Source organism: Leuciscus leuciscus, assembly GCF_965113295.1.
Source record: "Leuciscus leuciscus genome assembly, chromosome: 18".
In the NCBI taxonomy this organism is placed as follows: Eukaryota; Metazoa; Chordata; class Actinopteri; order Cypriniformes; family Leuciscidae; genus Leuciscus; species Leuciscus leuciscus.
The window spans coordinates 39,745,927-39,760,698 of record NC_138742.1 but is presented as its reverse complement, the minus strand read 5'-3'; positions in this window follow the sequence as shown (position 1 = coordinate 39,760,698).

Here is a 14,772-nt window from a genome sequence, read left to right as displayed (position 1 = left end):
CTCATATAGACATCAGTGTGTGTGACGGTGTGTATCTTCCTCATATAGACATCAGTGTGTGCAGGGGCGCCACCAGGAATTTTGGGTCCCATGACAAAAAAAATCAAATTGGGCCCCCTCTGCGCAGCTGTTGTCACCACATCTCTAGGACCTGTCCCATCAAAAGCTTTACATAACTCTAATCAAAGACTTGCAACTTGTAGTTCAATACTAGTACTAGTACAATATTTAATGCTATGATTTGTAAATGCAAGTCTGCAGTTCACTATTTGATGCAAGATTCACTAGTTCACACTTACAAATAAGTCAGACAGAATAAATGCGTATTTGGCGTGCTGTCCGAGGAGAGGGCTCCGGGCTCGGTATTCGGCCCGAACCCAGAGTACTCCCCCCGTATTCCTGGCTGTAAAAGATTGAGCCAAGAGTGAGGAGTCGGGGTGGTGGAGGGATGCTGGAAAACTGTCAAGGAATGTTAGGTGAGTTGACAGAGTGGATATATATATATACTTCTTGTCATGTTGATTAGGGTAGACATAATTGTTTGATGACGAGTAGATTGGATTGATTATTTGAACGTGCTCCTCCCAAACTTTGTTTATAAAACATCATTTAAAAGCCACCATAAAAATGTCCTTAAGGCAATCCTTTACAAGTTTACATTCTCAATGTATTTTTATTGTAAAACTAGAAAAAAAAGTTTGTTGAGACAAACTTTAAGTTGGCTTGAGAAAGCCGGACCAGATAGTTTAGCCGCTAGCGAGCAGGCAATGGAGTAGGTTGCAAGTTTAGAGAGCTCTGCACAAAATTATCGAATGTGTCGAATGTGTGATACAAAAAGACTATCCAAGACTGTCCTGCATTTTTGAACACGATTTATTCCCTGAATAAAGGTAAATGGCGAACAACCTGCGTAAATACAAATATACGGGCAAGGCCTCTGCTAACAAGACGAGCACCGACACACCTCGCGTTGGCAACGGCGCTAACACGACACCCGAGATGGCTGAACAAACTCAACAAACTGGAGAAATGATCAATATGACGACGGAGATGAAGGAAGAGTTATTGTCCTCTATAAAAACGGAGATGACCACGCTTTTCCAAACCGAGTTAAAGTCAATCATGTCTAAAGAGTTTGATGGAGTTAGATCAGAGCTACAAGCAGTGAGACAGGAGATAGCTAACAACACATCAGCTTTTCGGTCAGACCTGGAAGTGATTAGAACAACTGTGTCAGACATGGAAAGAGGACTCTCAGGATGCTCGGATGATATCACGGAGCTACAAAACTCGGTGCGCAAGCTGGAGGAAAATGTTCAAAATCTACAGGAGAAGTGCTTGGACATGGAAGGTCGAATGCGGAGGTCAAATATCTGCATTATGAATGTAGCTGAGGAAGATGGTTCCAGCACCCCTGCTTCTGTTTCAAGGCTGATTAAAAAAGTCCTTAAAATGGATAAAGCTGTGCTGATTGACAGATCCCACCGCACTTTACAGGCGAAACGGATGGATGGCAAACCAAGGCCCTGTCCACACGGAGACGCGTATCGCTGTATACGTATACATTTTTTATCGTATTGGTGTTTCGTCCACACGGATCCGGCGTTTTCGGAGACTGAAACCGCTATTTTTTTAAACCGGGTCCCAAGGTGGATAAATCTGAAAACGCCGCCCTTGCGTTTTCGTGTGTACGGCCAATCCGTACATTTTGCGAAACGATGATGTCATCACACCAAGTGTCAACTAGTCAGACACCGTTAAGTCACAGCAACTACATTTATGGTTTTTCATATTGTTCAACAAAGTTCTTGATTAAAAAAGAAAAAAGAAAAAAAGAAGCTACTGTGCCTAATATTATTGTTGTATACAGCCATAGTATACAGCGCGCAAGGTTTATGCGCGAGCTCCAAGTCTTCTTCTCCGTTTTTAGTGTATGTCTGAGGCAGAATTACAGCGCCACATACTGGTCTGGCATGTATACTACATCGTTTTGAGTCGGTTTCAGTGGTTTCGTGTGTACGCAGATATTTCTGGGAACGGGAAAAAAAAATATCGGTTAGGGAAAGCTCTGGCTTTGTGTGGATGTGGCCCAAGAGCGATTATAGCAAAATTGCACTACTATCAAGATTGTGTCGAAATCCTCCGCCGCGGACGGGAATCTGGCCCGCTACAACACAACGGCTCAACCATACTCATCTTTCCTGACTATCCACCGAGTGTAGCCCGCGCCAGGTCGGCGTTTAACGAGGTCCGTAAACTACTTCGAGGACGAGAGGGGGTTCGCTATGGTCTCCTACATCCAGCCTGATTTCGGATCACGTATAACGGGACAGATAAGCAGTTTCAAGACGCAGCGGAGGCCATGGCGTATGTTAAAGACAACATTCTACGTGAGGTGGCTTAGCTTCGCTTGTCTAAGTTTGGTAAACAATAATGCAAAATACAATAATGAGGCTTGTTGATATGGGATTACAGTTAAGTTAATTTCTTTTAAGGTTTTTTTTTTTTTGTCAATGAAAGGCTGTGCTACAGTTACTGTTATGTTTATATGCAATGAATTTTATCTATTTTTTTTATTATTTTATAATTTTTATTTTATTTATTTTTTTACCAGTCTTAAAGTCTGTTAGAAGATAAAAGCACCACTCTTCCTTTTATTTTTCTATTTAATTTGAAACATTGGGGTTATATTAAAATATTCTGTTAGTATGTCTGTGCAGAGCAAGCTGCAGAGCTAGAGCACTTTAAAAAAAGCACTTTATGTGTGGATTTGTTATTTGTGAGGGGTTATTATCTCACCATGTTCTAGTTGGTGACTGGGGAAGTTACTGTTGCACTAAATTGATTGCTCCTATTTTTTGTTTTGCTAACTTTAGGTTGAGGGAGGGACTATCTTCTGTTTACGTGGCACAAATGTTACTTAGGCTGGATCCGTACTACAATTTATAAATACTTAACACTATAAATGAACGCTCACGCTGATGTATCAAGCACTTGCCAGCTAAACTTTGTCAGTTGGAATGTTAAATTACTAAATCACCCAGTGAAGCGCCGAAAAGTACTCTCACACCTTAAGGAGCTGAATGCAGATATCGCCTTCCTGCAAGAAACCCATTTGAACACATCTGACCATTTTAGGCTTAGAGGGGGATGGGTGGGACAAATTTTCCACTCTATTTTTCATTCTAAATCTAGGGCAACGGCTATTTTGATCAAAAAGACTATCCCGTTTGTAGTGTCAAAAGTTGATGCTGACTCTGCTGGCCATTATGTAATAGTAGTGGGCAGACTGAACGGTACCCCAGTAGTTCTAGCGAATGTGTACGCACCTAACTGGGATGATAGTGCATTTTTTACCAGCCTCTTCTCTCGAATACCTGATATAGATACACATCAGGTCATATTAGGAGGAGATATTAATTGTGTACTGTCGTCCTCATTGGATCGCAGTTCACCCAAGACCATGCAACTAACTCGCTCAACAGTAGTACTTAATCAGCTTCTTAAAACTTATGGCATGACTGATGTTTGGCGTTTTCAGAATCCTGGGCGCAGATGCTACTCCTTCTATTCACCGGTTCACAAAACATACTCTCGAATCGATTATTTTTTTGTTGATAATAGTTTGCTTTCATTAGTCAGTAAATGTGAATACCAGGCAATAGTGATATCAGACCACGCACCACTGTTAATTACTTTAAACTTGCCTACTACAAACAGTGGATATCGGCCGTGGCGATTTAATACATTACTACTCTCAGATACTGAGTTTGTTAAATTTATTTCCAAGGAAATACATGAGTTTTTAGAGCATAACCGGACCCCAGGGGTGTCTTACTGTCTAATTTGGGAAACGTTAAAAGCCTATCTCAGAGGCCAAATCATATCGTATAGTGCCCGTGTACAGAAAAAACAACAGGAAAGGCTTAAAAAGATAGAAAGTGATATTCTGCAAATTGATGAGGTTCTTTCACACTCGCCATCGGTTGATTTATTTAAGGAACGATTGGCTCTTCAGACAGAATTCAATCTGTTATCTACGAAATTTATTGAGAACCTTTTGAATAAATCCAGACATAAGTCTTATGAACACGGCGAAAAAATTGGAAAAATCTTAGCTCATCAACTACGGCAACAAAATGTCGACCAGTCAATCCTTGAAATTACTGATGAACACGACCAAAAATTTACTGATCCATTAGAGATTAATAATAGGTTTAAGGAGTATTACTCGCAATTATATACATCTGAATCCTGTAGAAATGAGGTATTGTTTGACTCATTTTTCAGCAAATTTACTCTGCCCACTATTGATGAACAATATGGCTCAGATTTGGAAAGACCATTTTCAAAGGCCGAAATACTGAAAGCAATTGCCACCATGCAAAGTGGAAAATCGCCGGGGCCAGATGGTTTTCCGAGCGAATTTTTCAAAAAATTCTCCTCACAACTTTCCCCTATCTTACTCGCTGTCTATGATGAGTCCTTCATCTCAGGGTCGTTACCAGAAACCATGAGACAAGCAGTCATTTCTTTAATTCATAAAAAGGGTCAAAGTAAATTAGATTGTAGCTCATATCGACCTATCTCATTGTTAAACATTGATAGTAAAATATTTGCCAAACTTTTAGCATGTCGATTAGAGATTGTTATACCTTCAATAGTGTCTGATGATCAGACTGGCTTTATCAAAAATCGATATTCATTCTATAATATACGCAGACTTCTGAATATCCTTCACTATCCCACTCCACCCGATATACCTGAGGTGCTTCTGTCACTTGATGCTGAAAAAGCATTTGATCGGGTGGAGTGGGACTACCTCTTTTATACCCTGAAGAAATTTGGCTTTGGTGCCAAAATCATTTCATGGATTAATGTTTTATATTTCTCTCCTGTAGCAGCAATTCGGACAAACAACAACATATCATCCTTTTTCCAGTTAGGCCGCGGGACTAGGCAGGGTTGCCCATTATCCCCCTCATTATTTGCACTGATGATTGAGCCCCTGGCAGTGGCAATACGGTCCGATAATACTATTAAAGGCATACTGAGGGGTGAATCCGAAACATAAAGTGTCCCTTTATGCGGATGATACTCTTGTATGTGTCTGAGCCGCTTAGGACCCTGCCTCGTCTACTGTCATTACTTGGTAGTTTTGGGAAAATATCAGGATATAAAATAAACATGCAAAAAAGTGAACTTATGCCGATTAACACTGCAGCCAGACTTATCACATTTAACTCCTTACCATTTAAATTGAGTAAAGATAAATTTAAGTATTTAGGTATATGGGTTACTAATAATTACAAGAACCTCTATAAAACAAATTTTATTCCATTGATAGATTCTATAAAACAAGATTTTGAGCGTTGGGCTACACTACCGCTATCACTAGGAGGCAGGATAAACACCGTCAAGATGAATATCCTACCTAGATTTCTATATCTGTTCCAGTGTATCCCGATATTTTTAACCAAATCGTTTTTCATACTGATAGACAAGCTGGTATCAGCTTTTATATGGAATGGGAAAAATGCACGCATCCGTAAAAGTGTTCTGTGGCGACATCGAGAGCATGGAGGACTATCATTACCCAATTTTCAGCACTATTATTGGGCAGCCAATGCTCGTTCTATGTTATATTGGTTTAATTCGCATTCTGGTGGTCCTAAGTGGCTGTCCCTTGAAAATTTGTCATGCCATCCTGCTTCTTTACATGCATTTCCTGCTCAGCTCAGCTACCGTTCGGACGCTCTTGCTTACTGCTCCGCGCTTTGCTCTATCGCTTTTATATTTTATCTTCTATATTTTTATATTTTAGCTCCTTTTATCACCTAATTTTAACTTCAGCAAATCAGCACAGTGCTCAAACGACAAAGTTTGGATTACCACAAAAACGCAGAATTCTTCTACCCGACCAGCTTACATTCCGGGGAAAGGAAAACACAACTGCCTACAAGGATAAGAGAGAAAATGCCTCTTCTGGAATCTACTTGCTGCACTAACTGCCACAGACTTTTACAAAGGATTGCAGTTCTTGAAACAAAGTTATTTACGGGACCACCAAACCAGACGGAACACACAATAGAGCTTCGTCATGGACACCCTCAGCATATAGCCGGTGAGTCCCATGAAACTAGTGCTCCTCGACAGGTAGAGAAACAAGCCGATCGACTTACAAACCGATGGCACAAACAGGGAGCGAGACCCAAAGGCACTCGAGACATCAGATTGTCACGAGCCCCACATATTGCCGCAGTAGCATCCTCTACCCCAGATACAGCTCTGACAAGGATGGCAAACACTGGTCTCCCACCAACACCTATACATCTTGAGAACAGATTTGAAGTACTAATGAATGTAAATGAGGAATCCCCAAACGTGATGAATGTGATCGAACACAGACTGTATCAGCCAGTAGCTAACACTGATGCTAACTGGCGCTCAAGGTCGAGCAGACAGCGGCACTCAGCTCAGAGCACAGCCGAGCCCAGAACTCTGATAGTGGGGGACTCCATAATCAGAAACATTAGCAGCAGGGATACAACTACATGCTGCCTTCCACAAGCTACAACTTCTGATATAAACAGGGAACTTCAGAACATTCTGATGAAACATAAGACTGCAAATCGACTCATAATTCATGTGGGGAAGAATGATATTCATAAAGAGCAGTCAGAACTCCTTAAGAAGGATTTCAATGAACTTTTTGAAACACTTAAAAGACTGAAAGTTCAAACATTCATCAGTGGACCACTCCCAGCAAGAGGAACAAACAGGTTTTCTCGGCTGCTTGGGATTAATACATGGCTGCAAAAAACCTGCAATATAAAAGGAGTAAACTTCATTGACAACTTCAATCTTTTCTGGAGTCAGAGACAACTATTTCATCGGGATGGCCATCACCCAAACAAACTTGGTTCAAGAGTGTTAAAGGACAATATCGACTTCTCCCTCAATCATCCTTCTGCAGTGTGTGTCAATCTGAACGACACACACACACCTGGAAACAGTATGAATGAACACGGGACTTCACTTCAGCAACAAGATGGACATGCGGTTGACATATCACACAAGGACAATGATAACACCACTGAGCCACAACAACCTCTGCTCACGGACACAATCTCAGCTGAGCCATGCCCACAGAGCTCACCACAGACAGACACATTAGAACTGCTCCAAGATTCAGCACCCAAGGACGACTTCCTGGAAAACAGCCAGGGAAGCCAGGACAGCATATCACAGCCTCCTATAACACCTGAGCAACAGCCCCTTTCACCAGATACTTTCTCACTCTCGCCAGCGACTCCACTCCTGTGCTTCTCACAGAAAATGGAAGAATTAGTGCATGCTGGAACCAGACTATCCCACTCTTTTGCTGCAAGCCCCCAGATACCAACCAAAAATCGTCAGGCACCTCAAACACCGAAGCCTGCGCGCCGAGCTCGCCCGCCCCCTCCTCCTGTGAGAGCTCTTCGGCCTCTTCGGCCAAAACGCCAGGGCCCACACCCTCCTCCATCTGCTCGAGGTGAACCAAAAACAACTGATACCAGCTCTCAGTGATGTGTTTTGGGTTCCTGTTATGATAACAGTAACTTTCTCAAATGTTTACAGAACAAGCGGGAACCCAGTGTGCCTGTATCTTTCTCTATTGCTGTTCTATTACAAGATAGAAAGTCTAAGGCCTTCAATAGCCGTACAGCAAACCCAACTAATCTGGTGCCTATTACATGTCAAACTAAGATTGCTGTGGGGACAAAAAGTAAGACTGTTAAGTTAGCACTTTTAAACATTCGCTCACTTAAAAATAAATCACTTCTAGTCAACGACTTAATAACCACAAACAACCTGGACTTTATGTTTCTAAATGAAACCTGGCTAGAATACAGCTGCAGTGCAACAATCCTCAATGAAACAGCCCCTCCTAACTTTACTTTTATGAGTGTCTGCAGAGCTGTTAAGAGAGGTGGGGGTCTAGCTGCTCTTTTTAAAGATATCTATCAATGTAAGCAAATATCATTTGGGAATTACCCGTCTTTCGAATATCTGGGTACTGTGTTAAAAGGTGCTCCTCGCATTTTACTTATCATTATTTACAGGCCTCCAAAATATTCTCCAGCCTTTGCTGAGGACTTTACAGAACTGTTATCAACAATTACCTCAGAGTTTGACTGTTTTGCCATTGCTGGAGATTTTAACATTCACATAGATAATGCAGAAAACAATATGGCAAAAGAAATCAAAACTGTTTTAAAAACTTTTGATCTGACTCAGCATGTACATGGACCCACACACAATCATGGACACACTCTAGATTTACTTATCAGTAAGGGTCTAAACATTTCATCGATTTTTATTAAGGATGTAGCACTGTCTGATCATTTCTGTATTTTCTTTGATATATTGATCTCTCCTGCCACTGAAGCTAAATCTGTGTCTGTCAAGAAGAGATGCTTAAATGAGAACACTAGTGTACTATTTATGAAGGCTATATCCTTAACACCAAGCATATCTGCTGACTCTGTTGATTTTCTCCTTGATTCTTTTAACTCAAAAGTTAAAAATATAATTGATGATATTGCTCCTGTTAAAGTCAGGAAGAAGAGTGGCAGACAAAAAGCACCTTGGAGAAACTCAACAGCAGTGCAACATATGAAAAGACAATGCAGAAAAGCAGAGCGCATGTGGCGGAAGACAAAACTTGTAGTCCATTATAACATCTACAAAGACAGCCTGCATGCTTTCAATATGGAACTAGGCAAAGCTAGACAGACTTTCTTCTCAAATATTATAAACAGCAATTTAAACAACACACGCACTCTTTTTGCTACTGTAGAGAGACTGACAAACCCCCCAAGCCAGATTCCTAGTGAAATGCTCTCAAACAGCAAGTGCAGTGAGTTTGCTTCTTTCTTCTCTGAGAAAATCAATAATATCAGAAAGGTGATCAGCACATCCTTGAGTTGCACTGAGGTCAGACAGATCAGACCACCTGAGAAAGTAGTTACTATGTCTGACTTCAAAGAAATTGATGGCAAAATTTTGGAAGAAACCGTACAACACCTTAAAACATCAACATGCGCCCTTGACACACTTCCCACATCTTTCTTCAAAATTGTGCTAAACAGTTTAGAAGCAGATCTTCTAGAAGTGGTAAATGCCTCACTTCTCTCTGGGAGTTTTCCAAACTCCCTGAAAACTGCAGTTGTCAAGCCCCTCCTGAAAAAGAGCAATCTGGATAAGACCATATTAAGCAACTATAGACCGATCTCAAATCTTCCTTTCATAGGCAAGATCATTGAAAAAGTTGTCTTCAATCAGCTGAACAAATTCTTAAGCTCGAATGGATACTTTGATAATTTTCAATCTGGTTTCCGACCGCATCACAGCACAGAGACAGCGCTCATAAAGATAATAAACGATATTCGCTTAAATACTGATTCAGGCAAATTATCAGTGCTGGTACTACTCGACCTCAGTGCTGCATTTGACACTGTCGATCACAACATACTTCTTGACAGGCTGGAAAACTGGGTGGGGCTTTCTGGGATAGTCCTAAAATGGTTCAGGTCATACTTAGATGGGAGAGGTTATTATGTGAGTATAGGAGACCATAAGTCTGAGTGGACATCCATGACATGCGGAGTCCCTCAAGGCTCAATTCTTGCGCCACTCCTGTTCAACCTGTATATGCTCCCAATGAGCCAAATAATGAGAAATAACCAAATTGCTTACCACAGCTATGCAGACGACACACAGCTGTACTTAGCCCTATCGCCTAACGATTACAGCCCCATTGACTCCCTGTGCCGATGCATTGACGAAGTCAACAGTTGGATGTGTCAAAACTTTCTTCAATTAAACAAAGACAAAACTGAAGTTATTGCGTTTGGAAACAAAGATGAAGTTCTCAAAGTGAACGCATACCTTCACTCTAGGGGTAAAACAACTAAACATCAAGTCAGGAATCTTGGTGTGACACTAGAGTCAGACCTTAGTTTCAGTAGTCATGTCAAAGCAATAACTAAATCAGCATACTATCATCTGAAAAATATTGCAAGAATTAGATGCTTTGTTTCCAGACAAGACTTAGAGAAACTTGTGCATGCTTTCATCACCAGCAGGGGGGATTATTGTAATGGACTCCTCACTGGCCTTCCCAAAAAGACCATAAGACAGTTGCAGCTCATACAGAACGCTGCCGCCAGGATTCTGAGCAGAACCAGAAAATATGAACATATCACACCAGTCCTCAGGTCTTTACACTGGCTCCCAGTTAGATTTAGGATTGATTTCAAAGTATTATTACTGGTATATAAATCATTCAATGGCCTAGGACCTCAATACATTGCAGATATGCTCACTGAATATAAACCCAACAGATCACTCAGATCATTAGGATCATATCAGCTAGAAATACCAAGGGTTCACTCTAAGCATGGTGAGTCTGCTTTTAGCTATTATGCCAGCCGCAGCTGGAACCAGCTTCCAGAAGAGATCAGATGTGCTCCTACAGTGGTCACATTCAAATCCAGACTCAAAACACTTCTGTTTAGCTGTGCATTTACTGAATGAGCACTGTGCCGCTGTTCGTCCGACTGTTTGTACTGTACTGTATTTTACTCTATTTTTCTAAACTGTTTTAATTATTCTTATTTCTTTTAATTATTTTAATTTCTCCTATGTCAGCAGGGCATTTAGCCCGAAACTGTAAATGCCCACTCAGAAGGTGATAATGTGAAAGTGATTAATGTGGGTTTGAAAGTAGAACAGTATTTAAATGACGATATTAAAGTTTTCGTCTGAGAAAGAATGTGAACGCAGTGCTAAAGTGCTAAAGAAAGTGAAAAGAACGTGTGAGTAAATGAGGGAGAAAAGAAAGTTAAAGGAAAGTTGATAGATGGAAGTCGTAAGAAGATTGAAGGTTAAAAGAAGGTTGAAAGATTTAAGTCTTAAGGGAATCCTTTGAAAGAAAGATCTATAATAAATATTCTTTTTTATTTTTTAAAAGTACTGTATTTTATTTTATTTTTCTAAACTGTTTTAATTATTCTTATTTCTTTTCATTATTTTAATTTCTTCTATGTAAAGCACTTTGAATTGCCATTGTGTATGAAATGTGCTATATAAATAAACTTGCCTTGCCTTGCCTTGCATTACTCTGCTCAACATTGCCATCACCTCATCCAATATATAAATACTCTCTGAATCCAGTGGTTAAGCACTCCTTCAAAATATGGGGACAGTTTAGAAGACATTTTTCACTTAATGATGTATCAGTCGATGCTCCCATAGTAAGAAATCACATGTTTACTCCTTCTATTATAGATGACTCTTTTGGTGTGTGTGGTCTGTAAATGGCCTTAAAGGGATACTTCACCGTTTTTTCATATTAAACTATGTTATTCCCTTAACTAAGACGAGTTGATACATACCTCTATCGTCTCAGTGCGTGCACTAAATCCCTCTGTCTTGCGGCGAAACTTTGTTAGCCCAGTTCATTTAATATGGGCCAAGCAGAGAAGCTACCAAACACCTCCACGTTTTCCCTATTTAAATACAGTTACTCGCGAAGTGTAACTCGACCTAGGACGGTGACACAAAACAAAACGTTGCGCTTTTCTAAGCGTGTAAAATGGATAACTATTTTGTATGGCGGAATACCATAGCAAGTGCTTGTAAGCACTTCGACTTGGCGTAGTAATATCTTCACTCGTGAAAAATCCTCTCACCGGCCCCCACTCCCTCTAGTGAAGATATTACTGCGCCAAGTCGAAGTGCTTACAAGCACTTGCTATGGTATTCCACCATACAAAATAGTTATCCATTTTACACGCTTAGAAAAGCGCAACGTTTTGTTTTGTGTCACCGTCCTAGGTCGAGTTACACTTCGCGAGTAACTGTATTTAAATAGGGAAAACGTGGAGGTGTTTGGTATCTTCTCTGCTTGGCCCATATTAAATGAACTGGGCTAACAAAGTTTCGCCGCAAAACAGAGGGATTTAGTGCACGCACTGAGACGATAGAGGTATGTATCAACTCGTCTTAGTTAAGGGAATAACATAGTTTAATATGAAAAAACGGTGAAGTATCCCTTTAAGGTACTAAAGGATATGTATATTGAAGGTACTTTTGCAACCTTTCAGCAAGTGAAAACTAAATTCCAAATTCCCAACACTCACTTCTTTAAATATCTTCAACTTCGCAGTTTTGTAGCATCATCTGTTAGTCACTTCCCCTCATTACCGTTCTAAAAGTGAATCCATACTCTAAGGGGGCCATTGGTAAAATCTATAGTGCAGGGGTCGGGAACCTTTTTTGACCAAAGAGCCATTTTTTCATTTTTGGATAATGCATTTTTCCAAAAGAGCCACAGTAGAAAAATATATATTATTAAAGACGTGCTTTTTTTCAATAAAAAATTCAACAGTAGTAATTATTAGGTCCATAGACAACTAAAAACAAGCAAATATTCAGCAAACAATAAATAAGTGGCAATATGGAATTAATTGTGCAGGGCTTTCACTGTGAGGTTGAGTTACCAAGTGATGAGCATAAATCCTGTTTTGTGTGCGTGTGCGTGTGTGTTTGTGTGTGTGAGAGAGAGAGAGTGAATGCACACAGTACTATCTGCTGTGTTTACGTGAATACTCGACTTGGCATTTTGATATATTTCTGTGTTTATTTGGCCGTTTAGGCGCGCAACCGAAGACAAAGGCTACTGTGCTTGTCCGTGTTTGCTCGGAGCGCGTGCACAGCATCCTGCCAGTATAGTTCAGTTCTCTTTCACGACTTTTAATATTTAATTTCAATATAAAGCACATCCTGTTCTTTTCTTTCTCATTCATTCATGTTTTGTTATTAATAACTTTAAACAGAATCGTTAACTGAAATCTGCACGGATTATCAAAAATACGACACATTTATAGGACATAAAGGGTCTCTGCGGCAAAAGTGAAAGTACCAGCGGGTGAAATGTGTCTTTGCGCAGCAAAGCACCCGTTTAAATAAAATGATATATTAAAGTTTATAAAGCCTACTTTTACATTTTCGCTGCTGTTCTAGAATGGTTTTCGCCAGCTTGAATCCCAGTGCAGGAGCTGTAACTTAGGTTACCACAGAAACGTAAGCGGTTAGTTGATTGCTGTGGTGACTCGTGACACTCGCGAACAGCACTGAACACGCACTTTTGCCGGTACAACTTTAATATTATTATTATCATAAACTTTTCATTAACTTCAGTAGGCTGTAGGCTACTACAACAAGGGAATTGTAATTGGCTGCTTTTTCTGCAGAGAGACGATCTGTTGATGTGTTTTAATTGTTTCATCGATGGTTTGTTGATAAAGGGTGAGAGACCTCGCGAGCCACATGATTTTTGCCAAAGAGCCAGATGTGGCTCGCGAGCCATAGGTTCCCGACCACTGTACTAAACCAATTGAAGGGCATGATGGGAAATAATCAGAATTCAATGCTACAAAATTTGGAAGTTGCAAATACCTATAGAAATGTGACTCGGGAATGTTAAATTTCTGTGCCAACTGTTCAAATGAATCGTCCATCATTGATGGAGCAAACATGAAATTTTTAACAATTGGTGCAGCCTGTGATAAATCTTTAAGGGAAAATGATCGCCTAAACTGATTCCAAATTTTAACTGAATGTATAACAACTGGATTAGAAGTCAAGCTAGAGATTGGCTGTGTGAATGGTATTTTAGAACATAATAAAGCTGTTAAAGACGTAGACCCAACTGAGGCCCCCTCCAGAGTCGTCCAGGCAGGGACAGTGATGTTATTCCTTAACCAGAACAGCAGTGCCCTTATGTTGGCTGCCCAATAATAATACATGAAATTTGGAAGTGCCATCCCTCCTTTTGTACGAGGTCTCTGCAGTATACTTCTTTTAATTCTTGGTATTTTTTTGTTCCAAATAAAAGTCGATATCTGATTATTTAATTTGGAGAAGAAAGATTTTGTTAAAAAAAACGGGAGGCATTGAAAGATATATAAAAACTTGGGCAGTACATTCATCTTTACTGTATTAATTCTTCCACCCAATGAGAGAGGGAGGTGATCCCATCGCTCAAAATCTTGTTTTAGATTAGTTAATATATTATATGTCCCTAAGAGCCGATGTGGGTTTAGGGTTTAACACTTATCTTACGATACATCCGAGGGCTGTATGCTGTAAAGCCTGTAATGGATATATTGTAATGGAAGCATTAAGAGAAGCTCTGTTCACGAAACTGCAGGCTAACCTACTAGCTAGCTAGTAGCACGACAAAGCAGGAACAATATAAACATAATGCCTCCACCACCTGCATGTAAGTTTTTTTTTTTTTTTGCCATGTGCAAGAAACCTATCATAAATTAACTGACCAATATTCATATCTACTTTCTTTTTAGATGAGTCAACACCACACAGAAAACCAGCCGGTCGCCCAGAATTGGATGGGTCTATTGTGACGCAAGCTAGGCCTGAAGGTACAGTGGCTTTGAATTTTCCATTTCCAATTAAATACAATTTCATGACAAGGAACTTTAGAGTAACTTGACTTTTTTGTTGTTGTTGTTGTTAACAGCCGAACTCATTACACAGAGGGAGGTGGCTCAGCCATGGAGACTGAAATGAGAGGTAAGAAACTCCCTTAAGTTGTTCACATGCAAGTATATAATGTATAACAACTGAAACTAACACCATTAATTTTTCCATAGCCGTGAGGACATCATTACCCGCATGGCACAGCAGATGGACGCATTTGAG